This window comes from Chelonoidis abingdonii, chromosome 9 (assembly GCF_003597395.2).
Source record: "Chelonoidis abingdonii isolate Lonesome George chromosome 9, CheloAbing_2.0, whole genome shotgun sequence".
Lineage (NCBI taxonomy): Eukaryota > Metazoa > Chordata > Testudines > Testudinidae > Chelonoidis > Chelonoidis abingdonii.
The window spans coordinates 75,737,032-75,762,696 of record NC_133777.1 but is presented as its reverse complement, the minus strand read 5'-3'; positions in this window follow the sequence as shown (position 1 = coordinate 75,762,696).

Below are 25,665 nucleotides of genomic sequence, written 5' to 3'. Positions count from 1 at the left end.
TATGAGAGCCAAATTTATAAGCCATTTAGTGAAGCATTTAATCAATTCCATGCATAGGAAATAACTCCGATTGCTTTGCTTTATCAATCTTCCTTTCCCTCAGCACTGCAGTCACCCCAACCTCCAAACACTTAAAGGCGAAAAAAATATATATATGCAAATTCTAACGATGTACACAAAATGTCAGGAACTTCTGAGGGCTGTTTCAACTTAGTTGCCGGCATCAATAATCCCTCTTGAGGCTGTTAATATATTTCAGAAGGAAGGCAGAAAGCCTAATATTTATAGGACATTGCAAGGCCTCTTGCTGCAAAGTTATTCATTAAACACCCTTTGCCTAGAATGACTCCCGGACACAGTGTAGAGCTATGCAGATTAAGCCTGTGTCTAGTACTGAAGTGTTTGTGTGTGGTGTCTTTAATCGCTTTCAAACATTTCCCCCCACATCACACTAGTCCCCTACAAACATTTTTTTTAAATTCCCTGTATCACACCAGACCTCGTATATCTGTAGAATATGAACAGTGGGAAAACTACTTGACACCCTCAAAGAGACACACTCTCTAATAGGAGCTAGGGATGGCTTTTCTTTTTAAAAATATACTAAGGGATAGATTGTGACTTAGACTGTGAGCCTGCTTGGGAATCTGAGTACCTCCCTTACTCCCTTTGCTTGATGCAGGAATTCCTGAGTGAGATTCTCAGGTCTGTGTTATGCAGGAGGACAGACTCAGTGATCATAACGGTCCCTCTTCTTGCCTTAGAATCTATCAATCTATATGGGCTACGTGGACCTTGGATTCAGGCATGTGGAGGTAAATGGGGTGACTTGCCTACTTAATCCCTATATAGAGCAGGTGGGTAGGGAAAGGGAAGAGCTTTGACTCTACCACTTATTGGCAATGGGGAAAAGGATAGTAGTTGAGTGATGGTCTAGGCCAGTGTTTCCCAAACTTGGGATGCCACTTGTGTAGGGAAAGCCCCTAGCAGGCCGGGCCGGTTTGTTTACCTGCACTTCCACTGGTTTGGCCGATCGTGGCTCCCACTGGCTGTGGTTCGCTGCTCCAGACCAACTCCCTTCCCCTCTCCATTGAAAATAGGGAAGAAGGATGCAACCTGAGTCCTCTTGAGTTGATGCATTTATGCCCAATCGCTGTACCTGAAGTCCTTACCTTGACCAAGAGGCAGGTTCTAAAAGATTAACCTCACCAGCATGTTTTCCTTTTCATCATGTACTAGGACATCCTGCATGATACTCTGTTCAGAACAATAAATGGTGATTTTTTTTTAAGTGAAAAACTCTCTAGGGAGCAAAAAAGACAATCTCTCTCTGCTAATCATCAGCTGCTCAACTATATTAAAATTAGACAAGGCTATAATTGTGCCAGAATGGCTCCTTGCCCTCTAAAATTAGAATTGATAGAATGGTGGGCATAGTACTAAATATATATCTCATTTAAAAATAATGTGCTCTCAGGCTTTCCTAACATTTGAAAAAGTGATCAGTGTAAATTCCCAAAGTAAGATCTCCACCTGCCCCAAGCATATTACAGGTGTCATATTCTATACTTTCATTTCAGGGAATAGGAGCTATAGAACCAAGCACTCATCCAAATTATAGATTTCTTTTAAGGATTTCTTTGTCCTTTGTAACAAAAAGAGCTAGATCGAGGGACTAAAACTCAACCAGGCATCAGCTATCCTCTTGCAATGTAGACTAGAAAGGAAAGTAGAAGTACCATGTTGTAATCTCCCACAATTTCACCACAAGTCTCATTGTATTTGGTGTTTTTCTTTAAGCTCCAACTCCTGAAGTTACAAGGTTCAGAATCTCAGCTTTCATTTCCTTTTAAAATAAGTTTCTAGCTATTATAGCTGAAGATAAAAGCTTAAAAATATAAACCCTAACTTGCCCCCCCCCACCCCAAACCTGAAGGCAAAGTAAAAATTATTTAATTAAGAAAACAAAACAACCTCATGGTTTTGGAAAGCCTACGTCATGATTTTTGAATCACTAGGGTTAGCAATCTTGGAGCTGTTTGGCTTTGGGTGGGATCCTAGATTTGAGCAGAAAAAAGAAACTCAGATAAAAGCCCATCACTGTTTAAACATCCTTGATTTGAAGCAGTTTCTGTTACAAAGTGGTTTGTTTTCCTGTTTTGAAAACATGATCTTCAGGAACAACACACACTTCAGCAGCACTCTGAATTTCTGGCACAGCCAGTGGGTGTGGCTTAGTACTCCACTCATGCAACACTCCTCTAGGCTGCCTACCACAGAACTGGGCTAGATAATCACAAAGGAATGCTGGGATCCTGAAGGACTTGGAAGTCTCCATGTGGAAAAAGCAGGGTTGCTAAGAAGGAAGAGATTCTATATTTTATCTCTGTATGTGTTTTGTTGGTTGGGCTTTCAGAGTATTTGCATCATTTTGCACGGTCTTGAAGAAAAGTGCCCTGATCAGCTGAAAAGAACTTATTTGGGCTGACTGGATATAGAAACACAAAAAAGTACCCTATGCTCAGTGTGGTTCCTTCCTTAGGGGTGGGGCAAACAAAGGGTTGGCTCCTATAAAAGCCCAAACCCCAAGCAGGGAGTTGTAGAGGGTGTTTTTGGTAGTGTGTTAGGGAAAGAGTGGTTTACTAAGCTGATAGACTGTGACAAACCTTTAGTAGGGTTAGAGTTTTATATCTTGTTTAGACTACTTTTTTGTTTTGTTTTTAATTTGGGCATGGGGAGGGTTTATTTGCAGGGGTGTGAAAGAAAAGTCAGGGCTACTTGCTGCAAGTGGGCTGATCCATTTAATGTGAGTCTGTACTATCTCTCACTAATGAACTTGCATAATCACAGTAAACAGATTCCATCATGTTACTGTGTTACCTTAAATACATCTAATGTATTTAGATCTTTCTTTCTGAATTTGGGCAACACTGGACTACTGAAAGGACTTTCTGTAAATGATGATACACAAAGGGCATTGGAAAGATAAAGAAAGTCTGTTCATGGGATGATGGACTAGAGAATGTTGGGCTGGACTCTCTTGGAAGAGGATCCTCTTGTTGAGGAAGTGGAGAGGCTAGGTTCTCTACAAAGGAAATTTTATGTGGGATGAGGAATAGAGGGAAGATTTGGTGTAATCTGAGCTGTAACCTAGGGTGCTGGTTGAATAGTTTAGCTCCTATAGCATCCCATAACTCTCTGATTGCTGCTTCTGTCCTTAGCTATAGCTGTGTCCTTGTAACATTCCCGTAGTCCCTGGTCCTTCCAGTGAACCTCTAATAAGGCCTCATCTTCCTTTTGAGATTCTCCTTTAGGGCAGAACTAATAAATTTATCTTGACCTTTTTTAGAGGAGACATTGTTGAAAATGTCATGAGAACAGGCTTTCCGAAGAGACTTCTGCTATATTAATTCTACCATTTAGTTTGCAATTAAAGCTATTTTTGTGTGCATTTCACTGCTTGATGCCTGTACAATCTGAATATTTAATCTTTTCTTTAAAAAAAAATTGGTGGCTCCCACTGGACAAATGTCTACATCATAAAAACACTCATAATGATAATTAGAACCCAGTGAGTCCGTAAAAGGGATAAGGATTGAGCATGACCTAGAGACTCAACTTCCCTCTTCACTCTCGGGGATGGTTCTACAGGTCAGGGTAAGCTGGCCTAGAGGAAATCTGTGTTTTCTCTTAGGGACTTGTATGCCTCCCCCTCTCTGTCAAGATACTGTCAGGACACCTCAGAATCTTTAATGTATTCTATCCTTGCAATGCTCCCATGTGGTAAGGAAGTGCTAGTATCCTTGTTTTACAGATGGGGAACTGAAGCACAGAGAGATTAAGGCCCAGATCCACATCTGTCCTTCACATATTGCTAAAAGGGAGAAAGTACAGCCTGTATGAGAAAAGAGTCCCAGGTGGCTTTGGTGTAGAACAGGGTGTTTCAGTATTTCCTAATTTCACTTTCCTAATTCAGCCACAGGAGTTGGAGGAGTTATTGGTGAAATTCTCTGGCCTGTGCTATTCAGAAGGCCAAACTATATGGCCTTCTTGCCTTAAAATCTGTGAATTTAAGGGAATATGCTTTTGGTCCATTTCAGTTCTAGTAGGGAGTAGAACCAAAAGGATTAAGGCAGGCTCCTTAGGATCTGGGCCCCACAGTTAGTTTGGGCACAAAAACAAAGCTGGATCATTAAACAGAAGTCAACAAGAGCACATAGCTGACTGTTGCCCATCAAATTGCTTTTAGCTAGGTGCTCTGGGAGACCAGAAAATGCACCCTGGGTCATGCTGCTTCTCCTTCAACCCATCAAGTCACAGTGTAGAGTGAAGGGAGAAGGGAAGGCTAACAGCAACTGGGAGCTATGTTGCTCTACTCACCTATTGCTGTGCACCACTGGCCATCTGACTTTTTTTTTTTTTGTGGGAGCGGAGTTAAGAGTTGTCAGTTTTTATTTATTCAGACTCAAGTTCTCTGGTGCACCCAGATCCGGTGCACTCTTAATGCACCTGTGGTGAGTTCTGATTCTTTCTGGGTGGGATTTTTAAAAGGGGATAAGAGAATGAGGCTCTCATTGACTTTCAATGTCATTGGGGCACCTAAATACTACAGGTGTGTTTGATAATTCCTCCCCCTCAAAATGGCTCCTCACCCATACTAACAACTACTGCAACCTGGATTTTGCCATTTTACTGGCTTCTGTGGGTTCGGTCTATTTTGTTCATTTCTTGCTAGCAGAAATAAACAGGAAATATGTTTAACAGGAACCACAGACTTTCCACTTTCTAGAAGCAGCATTTACTCCAATCAAAAGAGACAATAATTTGAAAGCCTCCATCAAGTATTTTTTTTTTACTGTTTACAAAACATGATATTTTATGGATGTAATTTATACGTGGAAAAGAAGAGGGCTATTCCCGTTTTATCTTTATCTTCTACACATAAATAACAAACAACTCCAGTAATCAAAATTTACTACAATTGTAATAGATTTTGGCATCGTTTGTGTATTGCAAGGAATGTTAACATAATGTTGACTTTCAGGACTGAGGCCAGGTTTTTTTTTTTAAACATTTTTTTAGGTTGGAGTCATTATAAAAAACTCACTGTAATTGTGGCTTTTATGACGTTCAAGAGATTAATTCTCATAAATAAAATTGTTTCTACCTCCTTCTAGTCAGAAAGTTAAAATTATCTGTGACAATGTATGCACTAAAAAGTTGAATACTATGAAAATATTTCAATAATTAATGCATGCACCATCTAGAGCAATTGACAGTGAGGTCATAAACATAATGGGCCATCTGTGTTTGATTTGTATCTGAAAATGCTTAAAGGGATAGGCAGGTAATTCAGGCTTCTCTTGTAAATGTAGACTGGCAAGATTTTTTCACTTTCTCAGAAGGTTGTTGAGCCATTTGTTGATTTTTTTTTTTTTTTTCTCCTCAAGTTCTTCCTGGCTAAAGCTTTTTAACATACTTCAGTGGTTTGCGGTCCTCCTCAGACTAGGCAGAACAGACCAGTAGGACTTTAGCTTTTCTGTTGCTTATATACAGAGGGTTGTGAGCTGCTCTGCTTTATTCATGTTATATTTTGTTTAATCTATAAAATATGACTTTTCTGGGATCCAGCACAATTCCATTAGCACCTATGTATTTTAGGATCCAGTTCAAAATGGCGCTCCTTGGGCTGGATCTTCAGCTGGTGTAAATCAGCAGTGATTCATGGAGCTGTTCTGGTTTATACCAGCTGATGACTGCTTCTTGTATTTCTAGACCTCTGGGGACTTGCCCCAGCCTATCCTCCTGGACCTTGTCTCTCATGTGGATGCACATGTCCATCTCTCAGATTAGAATTACTTTGGCACTAAATTTCTGTGTGGTAATTAAGGGAAACAGAAATGGTAAAGTCATCATGCCTTTGGTAAGAGCAACTGTTCTCTCTGAACTTATCTCCAGGCATATGAGTAAAACCAATATCAAGCTGAAATGGTACAATAAAATTCCCTTATTTTCACAGGCTCATCTGGTGACAATCATTGTCTGGTGGATTTGGTACAGACTGGTCTCCATGTGACAAAAGCCATTACTCTCCCATTGCCAAATACCAGATTATCCCAGCAAAATCCATTATGCCAACCTGAATCCAGAGGAACTGCACATGTATATCAAGGGCAGTGCACACCTCCAAGAATGTAATAATTGCAGTTGTATCTATTTAAGTCCTATTCCCATTTCATTCAAAGGGGGAGGCTGGTGTCATGCTTAAGACAGCAGGCTGGGGTCCATGATAGATGAGGTTCAGTACCTGGCTCTTCTGTAAACTTCCTGTCCAACTTTGGGCAAGTTACTTAATCTCACTTTGGCTCAGGTCCCCGTGGGGTTAATAATACTCAACTTCACTCACTTTTTGTCTGTTGTTGTTGAAACCAAGCTTTTAAGGTCACTTTCAATATTTGTATGCATAACTCCTAGCACAAGGAGTCGGGGCTCTATAGAAGCTGGGACAATGCAAATGGATAATAATAAACTTGCTTCTGAGATAGCATGTGATTTAAAGTCAGCAATGCAAGATCATTATCAAATTGTTTCATTTCATTTTAATTAAAAAGGTTTTTTTTGTACAGTATCTACCTGTTAACAGAAATACCTGTTTTGGCCAACAAATCAACCAGTTCTCAACTCTCTTCTAATTCTATAATATTTTGAGAAAAATAATGATGGCTACTATTTTGCTGATTTTATGAGCCAATATGATGCTAATATTAGTAATATAATAAAAGGCCTTTAAATGGTATTGGCAAAATCATTGGTGCTGAGATTTCACTAAGGGGCATTGATTAAGAAATGTAAAGGAAATGAAGGTATAGGGACTACACGTGCAAGATTTTGTCACTTAAGAAGTCTGGAGTAATAACTATTAGGTCAGTGGTGGTAAGACAATCCTATAAACATGGATTATAAGATTTAAACTGGGGCTTTGCCTCATAATAATTATGTCAGCAGCTAATGGTAATATCTGGTGGGCTGCCCATTCTTCCTGCTTCTCCATTTAAAGTGACACCATCCCAGTTTTTCAGTCTGCATCTATCATAAAGACACATTGATTTCCTTTCTGTGGAAAACACATATTTCTTCCCTCCTGCTAAGAAGATAAATCTGACAGATTTTAATCAAATGTAGTTGTTCACAACTAGAGAAACATTTCCAGTGCCAGAGATGAAAACAATTTTTGAAGAGGAGGAGGGTTCTCGAAGCCAAGTGTATTTGGAGAGTATACCTGTGCTAAAAATCTAACTCTATTCACTAGCTGCTAATACCTAATGCCCTATGGATAGGTTTAGCTTTACTGCCCTCCAACATAATGCCTGTCTTGTACAGGTAACCACGAATACGGCTATAGTTAAGGATCTGTCACCGGTTCTGTCATAAACTCCCCTGTATCCAGGGCTTTTATAACTCAGTCATAAAAATCCTCTTCCAGCTAAAGCTTAGCTTACCCAGGCAGACCTGATTTTGATCTCAGAAAAGCGGCTGATACAGGTCCCACTGTCTCTTCTAAAATTATCTGTTGTCTATGAGGAAGGGCTCTTACAAAACATGGACATCACACACGCCCAACTATATGAGAAGAACTGGAAGCAATATTTTAGTGAGAGAGTCTTCCTTCCTTTTAAAATAGTAAACAAATTGGCTTTACTCTTTTAAAGTGAGAGGAGTCTAAGTTTTTCCAATTTCAGATGAATTTTTGTTCTAGTCTAATGTTTTAGATAATGTTTTTTTTTAAAAAGAAATTTGTTGGGCCACATTCTGATCTCAATTGTAAATCTGAAATGCCTTTTATGGTTTTAATTATATTACTCCAGATTTACACCAATGTAAGTTAAATTAAAACCAGGCTCCATGAAGATAAGGAGCAATAAATTTGAATAGGGCCAAGATATAAGGTAACATAGCAGTTATTGTGACTGAGCAAGAAAGAAAGCTAGCTAGTAATATTGGAGTCCTACTAAGACAATAGCTTTCTGTCCCCACGATGTTGAAGACTTGGCCCTATTTGTAGTAGTGAAAAAGACAACAGTGAATACAAAGCTAGTGCCCATGTATATAGTAACTGCTTTCCATAAGGGTATGTACTGTGCATTTGGAAATATGACACGCAACACCATTACATTCTACAGTGGAATCAGAATGTGATAAATCTAATCTGTGTTATGGATTTACAGTAAAGAATTCATAGTACAGCTGATGTTACATGGTCTGTTGTGAATGACTATTGTAAATAAAGTAGCAAATTTCACATACTGGAAACACATTTTTTAGAGACACAGAGAAGCCTGGGAGGTATGTTAGCAGAGTCTAACAATCCACAGGGCTTTGGTACACTGCTGGCAGCTAATTACCGGTGGAGCATGAGGCACCCAAGATCTATATAAATGGGAGTAGAGAGCAGTTTCTTTTTTCTCATCAAGGATTTGTTTGAAATGAACAGGCCTCTAACAATATGTGGTGAAAGGAAATAGCGGAAAGAGAAGAGAGAGGAAATGGATATGAGAAGGAACAGAAGGTAGAGGGAAGGAATAGCAACCTTAGAATGTAGGAATGGCTGAACCAAAGCCCTGGGTCTGAACACCCACCACATTTTGTGAATCCAAATCTGGATCCCCATCTACATTTTGTAGCTACTCCTTGTTCTGACAAAGGCCTGAATCAAAACTATGGATCTTGAAATCCTCACCAGTATGGTAGGATGAGGGTTAAAAAAATCTGGATCCCGATTCAAACACTGCAGCTTGGGCTCTTTTTTAGGTAAAACTAAGTTGCCAAATCTTTATCTCCTAGTCAAACAGATCTAAATGGCCAATTACAAGGTGGAGCAAGGGCTTGATCCAATGCCAATTGAACTCAGTGGGTGTTTTTCCACTGTGCAGTAGATTAGTCTCAAAACACTGCAGTGCTTGGGTCTTGCCTCACTTAAGACAGAAGCCAATTGCCACTGAAGTCAGTGGGAGTCTTTCCGTTGGCTTTAATACTAACTGGATCAGGTCCTTATGGAACATGAGCAAAGAGAACCTTCTGCCAGTTCAGGAGGCTTTGGGGGTTTTACTGTTTCATTCACTACAGAAGTTTGATTTTGATGAACTGCTTTTCCCTAGGGATGGGGATTACTGGGATAAGATATAAGAAGTCACTCATATCCTTTTGTTGTTGTTTTTTAAATATTTGTTTCATGTTTGTGGGTGTTCTTGTATTTAATGGTTTGGGGTCTGGACTAAAGTGAAAATGTCAAAATACCACAAGAATGTTAAAGAACTTCAGCCCAGTTTTGAATCCCCAAAAGATTTGTATAGTTTGACTAAGATTTGCATGATAAAACAAACCTCTGGACATTTAAAGTTTAACCTACATCCTGAGACATTCTGATTAAATAGAGCTCTTGTATCATATTAGTAATCTAGGTTTGGTTGGCTAAATACTTCTGCACTCCTAAGATCTGATTTTTTAAAAACAGTCTCTAGTTGGATAGGCACAAATAACTGTGAGCATAAATTTGTATTTAAATGTGCAGCTACCTGGTTGCACAAATAAATCAAGTGCTTAGACAGCTAAGTGCTAGCATTTCTGCATCCAATTTTATAACATTTGAGCATGAATTCCTCAAGTAGTTGACAGTTTTTACTGATTGTGTCCAGCTCTTAAAGTTCCTACTTATGTATTGGTAAAGTGCAGGAAGCGGAGTGCATCCATTAGGCTGTTACTTCCCCATGTGGGTAGGGAATAGGCCAACCTCTCAATGTGTCAGCCAGCACAGCTGAACTGGTAGGGAAGAAGGAATAATCTGTGCCATTTGAGCAATGCCAAAAAAGCTGGTGCTGCTTACTTCATCCATGGGAGAAGGGGGAACAAGGATCCAAATTCTGACATTCTGAGTCACAATGTGATCCCTAGTCTGTTTCTGACTTTAGCGCAGCCATGCACTCAGGGCTTATGATAACTCAGTGATCTCACTCTGAGGTAGCAATATCAACCCAGCCCTTCCACTTACATTTTCTTTGCACATTTACAAACTGTTATCAAAAGTATGAATGTTGGAAGGGAAAATTGCTTTTATTCACTCATTCTACATTGATAATGGAGCATTAATTTAAATCAAGATAATTTTTGGCAATGAGTCAGAAGTAAGTCTCAGCCAAAGCCAATCTGACCTTTGCTATTGCCTAGCATTTTTGCTTCTGTGTGTTTTTGAGCTTTTTTCACATTATACACTCCAGCCAGATCATTAAGACCTCATGCTTCTTTAGCTTTAAGCCAACAAGTTGATCTTCTGGTGATCAAGCCTTTTCACAGTACACTCCTGTTATTATGAATCTCCTTTCTTCAAGATCTCAAGGAAGATTCTCCTTTTAGGAGTCTATTCTCTCAGTTATTTGTGGCGGATTTGCACATTTAAGTCCCATCAAATGTGCCCAGGAACTCCCTGCACAAATCCCCACCTCTCAAACATAGCCCATCTCTATGCTTCACTGGGAGAAAAGACCCATTAGTATTTTAAAAAAAGTAAATTTCAAGGTTTCCTTTCTAAGCATTCCAATGGCTGAGGTTTATTCATTTCTCCCTTTTAGTTTATTATGCAGCACCTTGAGTTATTTGCATGATAACACACCCTATAAATGGATTATATTGTAATGTATTGTGTTGGGTTAATGCTGACAACCCTTGGTTTGGATAGCAACTTAGATTTTTAGTTTCTGATGTGCCATTCAGAGAAATTCCTTTTGAGGGGCATGAGGCAAAGCAGAAGGGAAGATAAGGAGGAGCCAAAAGTAGGAGTAAGTTGTATGAATAATTTTAGGGAACGCTGGCACTGAAAGGAGAGAGGAATATGTTAACTTCAGCCCCTCTGCAAAGCGGGGAGAATAAACTCAACAAAATGAAGTTCCTATCTAATAGCAATGAATATGTATTTACTCTCCTGCCTTTTACCAGAGTAGCAATTGAACTTCAGTGCTCTTTAGTGACAGTCTTTCGTCTATGACCAGCACAGCCATGCAGCAGCTATGCTCAGAGTGTCATGCCATTATATCCTGCCTATTTACAAACTGAAGTCTGTCCTCTAGAGAAGCACTATATTTTCAGAAAAGGGGTGAAAGGAAGAAAAAATCTGCTTGCAAAAAGGGTTAGAATCCTCTTGGACTCGAATTTGACCATATAATGAGTTCTGATGGGGAAGGTTTTGTAGCAGGGGTGGCAACCTATAGCACACATGCTGAAAGCGGCATGCGAGCTGACTTCCAGTGGCACTCACACTGCCCGGGTCCTGGCCACTGGTCCGGGGGGCTCTGCATTTTAGTTTAATTTTAAATGAAGCTTCTTAAACATTTTAAGAACCTTATTTACTTTACATACAACAATAGTTTAGTTATATATTTTAGACTTCTAGAAAGAGACCTAGAAATATTAAAATGTATCATTGGCACGCAAAACCTTAAATTAGAGTGAATAAATGGGGACTCGGCACACCACTTCTGAAAGGTTGCCGGCCTCTGTTTTGTAGCCTCAGCATAAAGTGTGGAAGATATAGACACCCCTGGAGTTTAAATCCTGGCAGAGATGACTCGGCCCTTCTTCCTTAAAAAGCCAATATCCTACAGTGTATCTGCCATCAGTTTATTTTGCTGTGAGTATTTCAGAGGATATCACAAAAGCAGGATCTTACTGTGGGCACTAAGGAGCTCACAGACTTTGAGCAACTTTGGTGTGAAAGCTGCATAAAGATGCTTCTTGTTGTTATGCTGGCGGCAATGGATTGATTGACCAATTCTAAATTGCATACAGTTCTTCAGCTTGAATCAACTGAATTGCAATTCTACCAAAGGGCAATGCCCTCCATTTTCATGACAGTTCTAATGGGTTCAATCCTACACAGTGCTGAGCACACTGGCTCTCCTCCGGCAAAGCCATTGAGAATATGTTTAACTTCCAGTATGTATGTGTTCTCACAGAAGTCGATGGAACTATGCACATACTTATAATTAAGCACATACTTCAGGATCAGGGCCAGATTACTCAGCACTTTATTGTGTCAAATAATTTTTCCATGGCTTAAAGGCAGAAGGCTAATTCAGAAGGGGAAAAATGTGTTGTATTCCTTAGCTCTCCTGCCCATTTTGTCTTCAGTTAAAATATTAGGAGGTACAAAGTACTTCCCTAGTTTAAATAAAATAGCTTTGTCACTTGTGAAATGTAGTGGTAAATATATGAACAAACTGTACTTTAACTGTAAGGATTTAATGGTGAAAGCTGACCAGTTGTACCAACTTCATACAGTCCTTAAATTCCAAATAAAGCGCTATTCAGAATTACTTTCTTCCAGTTTCTTGACTCAACACAGGCATAAATACCATGTTTTTCCCAACACTTAAAAATAAAACTAAAAATGAGTTCTTTTGGAAAATGAGGAGAAAGGAGAAGCCTTTTAAATTATAAAGTGTAACTGAACTATTAGTCAGTGTGCTGTGCCATGTCATGAAATGTCTGATCCTATTAAAGCTCCGCTGCATGTAACCAGAGTACTTTAAAGAGAACGTGGAATTCTGTGTTTACTTAAGTCTACATAGCACAGTAAAAAGATTTGGCTTCTACACATCGTTTATCAAAAAAGAGCTGCACAAAAGGACGGACCAAACTTTGTCCTTGATTTGTGCAATCTCATAGATGTCACTGGCATCACATTGATGTAACATAATTCTGCCCTTTTGGATGTATAAATGTTTAGCCAAAGCACTTGATTCATATTTTGTTCTATGAACACATTCCCCAGTTAAAATATTTAGTCCCAGATTCTCCTCTTACCTACCATGGTGTAAATCAGGAGCAACTCCACTGAGTTTAGTCGAGTTACACTTGTGTACATGTGAGACGACAATCAGGGCCTAAATATATTTGTAGTGAATGAATGGTCTGGTTATCCTGGTGTAAATCAGGAACAAATCCACTGAAGTCAAGGAATCCATGTAATTCAGGAGTAATTCCATTCAAGTTAATGTCTCTGATTCTGAACTCACACCAATTCTATGTAGATGCAGCTTCATTAACTTCAGTGGTTAGGGTAGGGTAAAGATAGTCTTGATTCACATTGGTGTAGTTGAGATCAGAATCAAGCTTGAAACTTTTTGCATCAGTTTAATCTAGAATGTTTTTATGCAGTTATTGATAAAAAAAAGACAAACTTCCTTTGAAAGATAGAAATAAAATGACCATCCATCTACTAGACTTCAGTAACAAATTGTTTAAACTCTTTACTAAAAGAATATTTGTATTCCCACAAGAAGTTTTGAAATCTGGAACAAAATGTTACCTGTTGGCCAGATGCTGATCTCAGCTACTCATGAAGAAATCCAGATTAATTTCACTAAAACCAATGCTGTTACTCCAAATTTGTATAATTGAGATCCCATTCCAGGCTTGCGAGTATATTTGAATAATTATTTCATAGGAATTACTGAATCCTTTTTTGATTTAAAAATGTTATTGGATATTTCAAAATGCTAAAAGGCTAGAAAAATAAGAATATTTGGCATATATGGAAACAAACAAACAAAAGCAGATTATGCTTTCTTCCATTTGGCTCATTCAGTCTGTTTAGAACATAATAACATAAGAATGGTCATACTGGGTCAGACCAAAGGTCCATCTAGCTCACTATTCTGTCTTCTGATAGTGGCCAATGCCAGATACTCCAAAGGGAATGAACAGAATAGGTAATCATCAAATGATCCATCCCCAATCACTCTTTCCCAGCTTCTGGCAAATTATACACCTTTCTGTGTTATTTGGTATAACTATTGTATCCTTTGAGAAAGTCCAGGATGCAGTAAACACATTACAAAGAAAATCAGCATGCATTTGAAATTAAAATGAAATTTAGTGTATTGCTCAGAGAGATGCAGAATGATCTAATACTACTGTTATCAGAAAGAAACGCAAGGTGATCAAAATTGATAATCATTCCTCTATTGAGGGACTGATAAAACTTTAATTAAGATAATCTACTAGAAGGTCACAATGTTTCATGTGTGACTAATTATGACAGACAAAAATATTAATTTTAACAAACATCAATTTGCAAATTTCCTGTTATTTGTATAATAAAAGACATACATTACATGTATGTATGTAAAAACATTTATAGTAAAAACATCTGGAGTTTTAGATACCCTATAACATTTCATGTAAGGGTTTCTGATATGTCAAACCAATGTGTATAAATACTGTATTATTTTTTGTTATTATTTGTATTATGGTAGCACCCAGGAGCCCCAGTCATCAACCAGAACCCCATTGTACTAGATGTTGTACAAACACAAAACAAAAAGGTGGGTCCTGCCCCAAAGCTTACTAGCTACATATAAAACAAGAGATTCCCGATGGATACAGTCAGACAGATGGAAGAGTACAATGAGATAACATTGGTAAGTGTGATCAGTTAGAAAAATAACAATTGTTGCTTATATGATCTGGAAATCACTGAGCAGCAAACATGGGACGTACAATGCCATTTCTTCAGAGCAGAACCACACTTTACAAAAGAAAAAATAGAGCAAAAGATCACTGTCACCGTAGCCAAATTAATTCAATCACTACACTGAAGGATATTTCCATCAAATAAAGATGCATATTTATTGTATTATAGAATGAGGAGATGACAGAGGCAAAGTGCTCTCCTGTCGACTCCTGTTCTCCAGTTCCCCGAGAAGAGTAAGGTAAGTTGGTGGGAAAGCATCTCCCATCGACTCAGCGTGCTGTAGACACCGCTGTAAGTCAACCTACATTACGTTGACTTCAGTTACGTAACTTACTGACCGAAGTAGCGTAACTCAGGTCGACTTACAACGGTAGTGTAGACCAACCCCTGTCCATCCAGACAGCTAAATTTCTCACCAAGGTTCTTGTGTCTCAGTTACTGCAACATCGCCCTCTGTCTGGCCTAGATAAATTCAAACTTGCACTGCTCAAATCCATTCAGAATGCTGCTGCAAAATCATTTTCCTAGCTTGTCGCTTTGATCATAACACCTCTCTCTTTGCATCCCTCCACTAGCTTCCCGTTCTCTATGAGCTGATCTACATTAGAGCAGGAGTGTCGATCTAAGGTATGCAACTTTAGCTACGTGAATAGTGTAGCTGAAGTATAAGTATCTTAGATTGATTTACCATGGTATGAGCACCCCAGCATCCTAACATACCATCCTAACATTGTGGTACTTTTTGTAGACATATTGGAAAAGGAGAATTTTAAGGCGGGTTTAGTGGAGGATAATGACTTAGTTTTGCAGATGTTCATGGGGAACTCCTCACAAGTGTGAGAGGCAGCATGGGATAACACATGAAGGTGCTTGTTTGAAAATGCAGTAAGTGGGCAGTGGAGGCTTATTAGGATTAGCTGACCTCTTGATACTAGCTGAGAGATGAGAGGCCATGAAGGGCCCTGAAAATAAAAACAAGTAGCTGATGTTTGATGTAATACGATATGTCCAGACTACCCGCCTTATCGGCGGGTAGTGATTGATTTATCGGGGATTGATATATTGCATCTCATCTAGACGCGATATATCGATCCCCGAACGCGCTCCCTGTGGACTCTGGAACTCCACTGGAGTGAGCGGCAGTAGCGGAGTCGATGGGGGAGCCACAGGCATCAATCCCGCGCCATGAGGACCCAAGGTAAATCGATCTAAGATACTTATACTTCAGCTACACTATTCATGTAGCTAAAGTTGCATAGCTTAGATCGACACCCCTGCTCTAGTGTAGACCAGCCCATAGAGAAGGGGAAGCTAGTGGAGGGATGCAAAGAGAGAGGTGTTATGATCAAAGCGACAAGCTAGGAAAATGATTTTGCAGCAGCATTCTGAATGGATTTGAGCAGTGCAAGTTTGAATTTATCTAGGCCAGACAGAGGGCGATGTTGCAGTAACTGAGACACAAGAACCTTGGTGAGAAATTTAGCTGTCTGGATGGACAGGGGTTGGTCTACACTACCGTTGTAAGTCGACCTGAGTTACGCTACTTCGGTCAGTAAGTTACGTAACTGAAGTCAACGTAATGTAGGTTGACTTACAGCGGTGTCTACAGCACGCTGAGTCGATGGGAGATGCTTTCCCACCAACTTACCTTACTCTTCTCGGGGAACTGGAGAACAGGAGTCGACAGGAGAGCACTTTGCCTCTGTCATCTCCTCATTCTATAATACAATAAATATGCATCTTTATTTGATGGAAATATCCTTCAGTGTAGTGATTGAATTAATTTGGCTACGGTGACAGTGATCTTTTGCTCTATTTTTTCTTTTGTAAAGTGTGGTTCTGCTCTGAAGAAATGGCATTGTACGTCCCATGTTTGCTGCTCAGTGATTTCCAGATCATATAAGTAACAATTGTTATTTTTCTAACTGATCACACTACAAATGCAACTTAAGACCTGAAAGTCAAGCTCTGCTTTTTCTGACTCATGCATTATCATCACTAGTAATAAAAAGTCTATTGATCAGTTTCTGCCTGTCTCTCACTCCTAAGGCTACGTTGGCTCTGCCACACTATAAAAACTTACTTTTGCCCCTACAGTTTGTAAAAGACTATGACTCTGAAAAAACATGGGAGCAGATCTTTTGAGAATACAGGTGCTCTTTTACACAGTCTTTTTTTTTTTTCTTTCCGAGTAGCACTGTACTTTGGGTTCTGAATGAAGTTCACAACTGAACCTCAGAGACAGAGAAATTGAATTCTGTGCAGAGGCTTAACATGAGGCCTATACACCACTTAAGTTCTATAGAAACTTTCAGACGATGGCTCAAGTGGAATTTGTCATGCATAGTCACTGTATGGGCCATTTGCACAAAGTGAACTGTACCCACAGTAAGTTTAAAAATATATATAACAACTGCTCATATCTTTTCGTTGGCTTAGTGACTATAATTCATGTACTTACCTCATCACCGACTGGTTTTATCTTTGTTTCTATAATGTTTTTGAATGCTTCTGCAATATCATTATCAAATGGCTCACCGTAAGAAGCCTTCTCCATTTCAACAACTGATCCGTCATCAGTTAATCTTGGATTCTCAGTTATGTTTATCTCATCTTGACCTGTGTCGTCTTAGCTGAGTCAGAAAAGACAACAGCCACAATCCAATCTGACAAGATAAACTGTATAACCAAGCAAAGTAAATGATTTTATACTAGTATGCTCACACTTTTAATAACTCAGTACTTGTCTGATACATTCTTAACAATAATGTATGTAATCAGCCATCTCAAATTGCAAGAGTCCGGAAGAACTTTTGTTCACTATGCCACGATGAGTGTAAAGGCCTTTAAAATGATGAAAATCAATGGCCTTGTTGATGTATTGTCCAGATGCATTGTTGTTGATATAGTGAACTGATATTACCATAAAAGATCAATTTTGTCTTGAGGTTCTCTCACCTGTGCTGATTGCCACATTTTTCACATATTTAAGCTATTGACATTCAGTAAGATGCAATGATGTAGATTGGTAACCCCTCCTGGTATTTGACTCCAGTTGTTCGTTTCTAGCCACAACTTCAAAATTATTTTGATAACTATGAAAAGCGCTGAATGACCTGAATCTATGAATGGTGCCTCCACAACCAAATCATGAATTATAGCATTTTTACCTTAAATTGGAACAAAACTTAATTTATTGTTATTCTTCTTCTTATTTTATTATATTAATAATAAAAACTTATTTCTAGACCAAAAATTTTCATGATGAAGGCTTTCATGTTTTCAAATATTTCCACTTTTTTTCTTAAAACCAAACATTTTGAAATATCTAATTATTGTTTTTTCTCCTTTTTCACTATTTTTTCTATTATGCCACCAACTGCAACAGAATGAATGATATATGTAGGTTTCCCTCCCCACTTTCATTATTATCATTTTTCTGGTTTCCACTCTGATTTTTACAAATCTTTAAATTTGGAGAAGTTACATAATGGAAAAAAAGGAAAAATGAAAGTCTGTAATGCTCCAGAGTGGCTGAGTTAGGTTCAGTTTTCCTTCTGCCACTCCAAAACAAAACCAAACTCTGGATATCCTTCATATCTATTGTACCAAATACCAAAAAAGGAAAAACAAGAGAAAATGGACAGAAAGAGCAAACAGTGAAATTCAAAATTTAGATTTTGTTGTGAAAATATTTGAAAAAATGTTCCATTTTGAACCTTACAAAATGGTCATAACGTCAACATTTTGATTTTTTCATGAAATTGTGTTTTCCATTTTTCAACCAGCTCTTGTCTTGAGACTGATCATTGTGACAAATCCTGTAATTCGAACTGTTTGCATCACTAGGGTTATCTCAATTCTGCTTGGCTTGGATTCTTCTTTTACAAGGCACTATCCACAGCTGCACTGTGTCTCTTCTGAATTAATTGTGGTTTTCTGCTGCATATTTTGAGTCTACACAAATCTAATGTACATTGGATTCATCAGTCATTGGCCCCATGTATCACTAATGCTAACTACTACATAAAGTCACTCATCACTTAATTATTCCAAATACCAAGTGCGTACTCTTGTGACAGGACAATATGAGTTTGAGCGGAGGACTTATCTCTTTGGAAAGAAGGGGCTTACACCTTCTGATTGTATTTGATTTTTCAATATTGTAATTCAGTGTAATAATGATTAAGGATATTACCACTTTGTACTTCATTAGCACCTTCCATTTTTTAATAAATTAATGAATGCTACTTTATGACATCTCTCTGGTATAGATAAATGTAATCATTCCCATTTCATAAATGGGAAAATTGAGGCACAAAAAAGATTAAGTTGCATACCCATGAAAATATAGGAATTCAGACACACCCAGGAATAGAACCCAGTAGAACTGACTCCAGCTGGTGTGAGAGAGCCGCAAGAACATTCTTTCTTTTACTTTATAAGCAGAAGATGCTTGTTGTTTTGACTGAAATCAAGATAAGGTGGCTATCCAGTTGTGCTCATTCAAACTTCTGAACATCAAAAACAATAATTTATTTAATCTTCCTTCTTCATTAAGGCTACATGTTGCATGCCAATCATGCCTGCATAGAACTTAAATCAACCATACATAACCTAGCTGTTCTTTCCCTTGGATTAAAGATATATGGCTTCTATTAATCCAGCTGGTAATGTGTTAGAGTAATGAAATATCAGCCTTATCAAGTGAAGTGCTAATTAGACAAACAGCTCTATAACCCAGTGTATTTTCCCATAGTTTTACACAGCTAGATGCTGTGGCATTGCCCAACTAGAGCATTCAAACAGAGAAACAATTGACATTTCTTCCTTTCTTTATTTTAAGCACATAGCCTGACTTTTTGGAAAAACAACAGGAAATATATAGGTGAGGAAGGATGGGATGGCAGCTAAGGCCATGGATGGAGGGTCAGGATATCTGAGTCCAATTCCTGGCTGTACCACAGACTTCATGTGTGACCTTGGGCAAACTATTTAATCACTCTGTGCCTCAGTTCCTGATTTGTGAAATGGGGATAGTGAGCCTTCTTTTCTCCTGTTCTTTGTCTGCCTTGTCTATGTCCAGTGTCAGCCCTCTGTGGCATGGACTTTTTCCTACTGTCCATATGTGAAGCATCTAACACATGATGCTTTGATCTCAGTTGGTCCTCTAAGTGCGATTATAATGCAAATAATTAATAATAATGGACCAGATGAAAAATCCCTGCAACTATCAAAGATTCTGTGCAGTCACTGAGCCCATCTCAGATATCCCTGTAGCTAGAGGTTAGTGAGAGGGCATTATTTAGTATTGCCACATATAAATTCAGACTCTCGTAAAGGCTATACGGATGCTTTAAAAACAATAGACAAAGCTTTGCTTGTGAATCTAAAATGTTTCTTTTCATTCACTGCTCCAGATATGACACTGTCCATCTCATTGTCAGGAAAGAATGGCAATGACAAATCACAAATCAAAAGAAAATGGCTTATGAAGCAGAGATGTCTTTTCCAAAGGCTCTCACTTAAATTATAGAACAATCAGTGTGGGTGGGGTAGATATTATGAACAGCTACCTGATCTTTGCAGATACTCGAATGGCCTGATCCAAATCGTATTGGTATCAATGGAAAGACTTCCATTGACTTCAGCTGGACTTTGCATCAGGCCCTGTCTTTATATCTAATCCTTGTATTGAATGAGTCTAGTCCACTTGGAACTGTTAGGACTATACTTAATCAAGTTACTAAAAGATATTTAGACAGAAATACCCTTGGCCTGAATGAATCACTTTCTGCATCTAATAGTTTCCCCAGAATCGTCAAAAAAATATCATCAAAGGCTAGTGCTTAGATAAACAATATCAAGATGCTCGAATACTAAACAGTGATAACATTTTACCTTTGTTTGTACCTTTGTACATAAGCCCCACAGAGTTTTAACTTTCACCAAGTTAAATAAAGGTTTAGTAAATGGCATTCGTGCCCTTTTAACCCCCAATATCCAGAGTGCATCCGGTGTGACCATTCATTACTTATGAAATGGCTGTAATTTATACCAAATGGGGTAGGTGAATTCAAACAGAAAGATACCATCAATGATAAAAAGATAACACTTCTCGGTAACAGATGCTTCATTTTATGATGGAAATGGGGAAGCTGAATGCTGCAGGTGCTGGGCTGACATTAGGTCTGTGGAGAATCATTAGAGCCTCCTTAGAGATCTAGGTTTACTCTGTGTTTAATCAGCCACAGTCAGAAGAAATGGCTTCATTTCAGCTTGATGAGAGCCAGATTACAAAAGGAAGATAGATGGCCAATAAGGTTCATCACTATAAGCATATTGTCTTAATTTGAAGAAACAAGCTGGCATCCTGTGCTGAGGAAAAAGTAAAGTGCAATATGGCAAATATCAAACCCCAGTTATTTCAAGTCTCGGTGCTCCCCATAATGAGAATTTCTTGGTTGTTCTTCTTTTTACCTATATAATTTTTTAAACAAACAAACAAATAAAAATGCAACACACCACAAACTGCCAAGTTACTCATGAGATTCCAGTGCTTTAGGTTCCAAAAAGCTGAAGTTTCTTGAAATATTTTGCTCATCTTAAGAATTCTCCAGACTTATATATTTGAATTGACTGTTGATCAAAAAGATCTCCAACCATAGTATGAACATATACCTTCCAAAAGGGTCAAGGTGAAACCATCTATTAAAACCTCCCAAGATACCCACAGTCCAACTGGAACAATGAAACTCTCAGCCAATATGGGGATGCTTGTGCCAGCAGGAAAAGGTACATTCAAAGGAGGTGGACGTTAGACCAGTGAACTCATTCCCGCAAGAGACAAGTACCTTTCTGCTTTCAGGACCAAATACAGAAGTCCTTTCTTTTACTTAGCTTTCCCTCAATCTGTTCTTTGTTATTTCTCTCCCTCACAAACACACACACACAGAATTTCCCTATAAACTAAACAAGCTGGTTCTTCTGCTACAGGACAGTGTCAAAGACGGGGCTATTGGTATTTTGATTCTGAAAAACATGGGGAACTTTCAGATAATGTGATGGGGACAAAACTATTATTACTATTAATAGCTTATTCTGGAGGAGCACCTAGAGAGGCTCCAATCATGTTGGGTTAGTATGGTGAGAGGCACTATCTGAACATCTAGATCTTGATTTACAGAGATGCTGAGCACTCACAATTTCATTTGAAGTAAATGGGAAATGTAGGTGCTTTGCACGTCTTAAAATCAGGACAGTAGTAAATGCTCCAAAGAGATTACAATCTAAAGTCCTGATCCAATGGCATAGTTTCCTCTGATTTAATGCACTTTGGATCAGGTTCTGAAAGATAAGAGGGTGAAACAAATGGAGTAGGGCTACAGAGAGATGGGTAACATTAATAATCAGATGTTTCAGCACAGTATGTGGACACAATTTGTAGGTGTAATAAGCAGGAATCACAATATGCCACCTGCTTAGCTGTTATCAGATGGCAGACTTCCATACGCATCATGGCAGAGGGGAGTTTTAAGGAGAGATTGGAGGGATAATACTGTGGTTGCTTTATGGAGCTCGAGGAGATGTTTCAGGCAGCCTGAGAGCATGAAGGTGCTTAAGGGAGAAGTGAATAAGCAAGGTTGGCAGAGCAATGGAGAGGGTTGACATCACACTGATATAACGGAATGGACAGAAAGGGGCTAAATTGTGAATTGGCTTTGAAAGTAACAACAAGAAGTTTGTGTCTGATGCAAAGGAAAAGCCAATGGAGAGACTTAAAGAGGAGGGTAATGGGCTACCAGGATGATCTTAGTAGCTGCATTTTGAATGGAGTTAAGGGGGATGAGGTTGCTGTACTTAGGACATGAGATGATCATCTAGAACGTCTTGATAGATAAATTAAAAAGCAAAGGATAGGAGTATCCTCCAGTTGTCACTAGTCTATTATAGATAGTCCCATGCAAATAGTACACTATCTGCCATTTTCCCGGTGTCCAGAAGGGCTTTTCTGCTAACTTCCTTGTTTCATCTCTTTCAGCTTCTAGTCATTCAAGATCTCTTAACCCAATTTTACACTAGTACAAATATGAAAGTGAAGGAATTACAAATGATTTACACGATGGCAAGGGAAGAGAATCAGGCCTTTTGAGTCGCTTGAAGTATAAAGAATATGCTCACTTTCCCCTCACTGCTCCTGTTTTCCTAACACATCAAAAAAAGGATCTCAGGCTCTAGGAAGAAAAATAACATTCATTTGATCCTCACATACTTTCCAAATGCCTCCTAGTAAAAGCAAAAGCAACCCATGAATAGTTACGCACAAGCAAGTCTTTTTAAACAGTTCTGGACATGTCACATCTGTGGTTTTGCAATATATGTTGCATCTCCATGGAGAGAAACCTTTAATTGTCCAACCCAATAACTATTTTATAGCTGTACTGACACAAAAGAGTAGTGAACTGAGCCCTGAACTGCTCTTAAAAGTGCATTTGCACAGACTTCTCTATGGAGTGAGCTGGAAATGCCTCGATAGTCTAACGTGAATACATTATCAGACCTTACCTTTACTTAGGCACGTTGACTACATTTTTCAGAAAATGATAGGCTGAAACATTCACAAAGTGGAGACTTAAGAAGCTTAACAATTGGTAGAAATATTATCATCTACCATCGTGGTAACATTATCCAGTCATTCCCACCCACAGACATATGCATGCATGCTGGATTTAGGCTTAGAAAACTGCAAACAACACTGTAAGTGTGTGGTCCTCAGTGTCTGAGGATGAAGTGAGCAGAAATGTTTCAAGCAAGTTAGCTGAAAGAGGCATGGGGGAAGGGAGAGGAGTAGATTTCCCTGCCTCAGTGATGATCAACTCTCTTTCTACATACTGCTAAACTGTATTGCCAGGTATGGCTTTTAGCTTGCCTTCTGAAGAGCAAACTTTTTGCCTTTGGAATGCACCAAATAGCATGCAGTTTAAAAAATATCACCTGGTGAAATATTCTCAGACTTCCTATAGGCCCTTTATTCCCCTCCTTGCCACTTAGCAATTACTTAATTTAAACACTGTTATAATTAACGATGAAAGACCAGATCCTCAGAGCTCTGTGGGGAGGGGTATTGACAGCTTTCTGCATTTTGCCCCACCCCGCAATATTGGTTGGATCCTTGGCATAAATTAGAGCAAGTTCAGAGCTGCTTTAATTTGCACCAATTGAAAAGACTTGCTAGAGGTCATTCTGTTGGCACAGGATTGCTCAACACTCTGGCCATGCCTCCTTCTGTCCCTAGGATGCCCATTGCATTCTGCAGTGCCCGGAGAAGATGGGCAGATGGAATGGCGTGGCATACAGCCAATTATTCCAAGTTTATGCCACCTGGGATTCCCCAAGAAAAGAGGCTGCCCTGTTAGGACACCTCGTTGTTCCCTTTTCATTGCAACAAAGGGGACAGAGTGTGCTTCAAGGCTGAACTGTCTGACTTTAAGTTCTTGTTTTAAAAATGAAGCTGAGCTTTGCTTTTCTGCAAATCACTCCTACGTGACTCAAAGAGGGGAAGACGACAATGTAAGTGGACAGACACCAGCTTATTAATAAGCTTTGGGCAAGCTCAGCTCTCTTGTGCATGTGCAAATGCCAATGTTAGCACTGAAAATGCAACATCATTGGTTTTGGATCGAATTTCTGCCACCAAAGGCCTGTAAAATCTTGCTCATGTGCACAGACCTTTCTCAGTTGAAGTCAATGGGTAAATAAGGGTTATTCACAATGAGTAAGGTTTTTTTCCCAAGGCTGAGACTTTATTCAGTGACACAATTAAAGAGATACCACTTCTCACCTATGACGGGTATGGGGCATCACTTTAGATTTTGGCAAGAAGGTGGAATTTTCTTCCAAGCACATCTGCTGTCTGTGGATGACATTCAGTGGAATAGATTTTTTTTCCCCCTTCAGTATACGGACATGCCAAAGCCTTCTTGTGAAAAGTACTTAATGTTCTACAGCATGTCAGTCACGTGGTGCCTGCTAGAGCAAAATGAACATCCTTCCTGGGATAGTTGCCATTTGCAATGGCACCAGAACCTAGTGAAACAATCATGTCGAGGCACTTTACACATAACAGTGAAAGTGCACACATGTGAAGCACTCCTAAGTACAGTGCTGCAGATCTTGGCACACTATTTTACATTCTGCTTAGCAATCAAGTACACATGGAACAAGAGAATCCTGTGCCAGTGACAGTTGAAAGTAGGTGGAATTAGTACCCACAGAAACAATATATTTGTCAGCAACCTAGGGAAGAATGTGCACCAGCGTTCACTCCAGATAATATTCCTGCTGGGATTTCTGGATATACCATAGTGTATTTTGGCCTTGAAGGAGGATAGTCCACCAATATGGTTCTATCCACTTATCTGATCATCAATGTATATCTCACTTAATCAGTTCCCTGACTGCAGGGGAAAAAGGAGTTGGCAGAACTCCCTTCCTCCCTCCTATACTCTGCCTGTGGTACACAACACTTTAGTCTTTTGAGGGTTGTAATACTTGGTCTAATTTGGGTTGTTGGGTGACCTGTGCTATATCAGATTAGATGATCTAGTGGTCTTTTCTGGCTGTGAACTCTATGACTCAGTTGGGTGGTACATCTGAAGAATTCAACAAAAATACAACATTTTCCATTGTGGATCAGACCACTGGTCCACTAAGCCTCCAACAGTGGGTAATACCTCAAGTTTCAGAGGAAGCAACAACCTAAATAGATAAACACCCTAGAATGTACTTAAGACAGTGGTAGAATGCTTTACAGGAAGGAGTCTTCCTGATTGCTGCAGAACATCAAGTTTGTCATGAAGCATGAAGTTAGATTTTCCTTATACTGGTCTGTATGGCTACCCATAAAAGCTCAAATTCATCCCTCAGCTGGCATTAATGGGTTTGCCAAGGATCATTTCAACCCATAACTAGTCAGAAAAATTAAAATTATCCAGATATACTTAAAATCCTGTTACAGTATTTGGAGACTGCATTTTTTTTTTTTTACCTCGAGGATATAGAATAACCTATGTAACAGTGAGGGTACTGCAAGGAAGAGAGAAATCTGTATCAGTTGTGAATGGTTCCTGGAGCTAGTTACT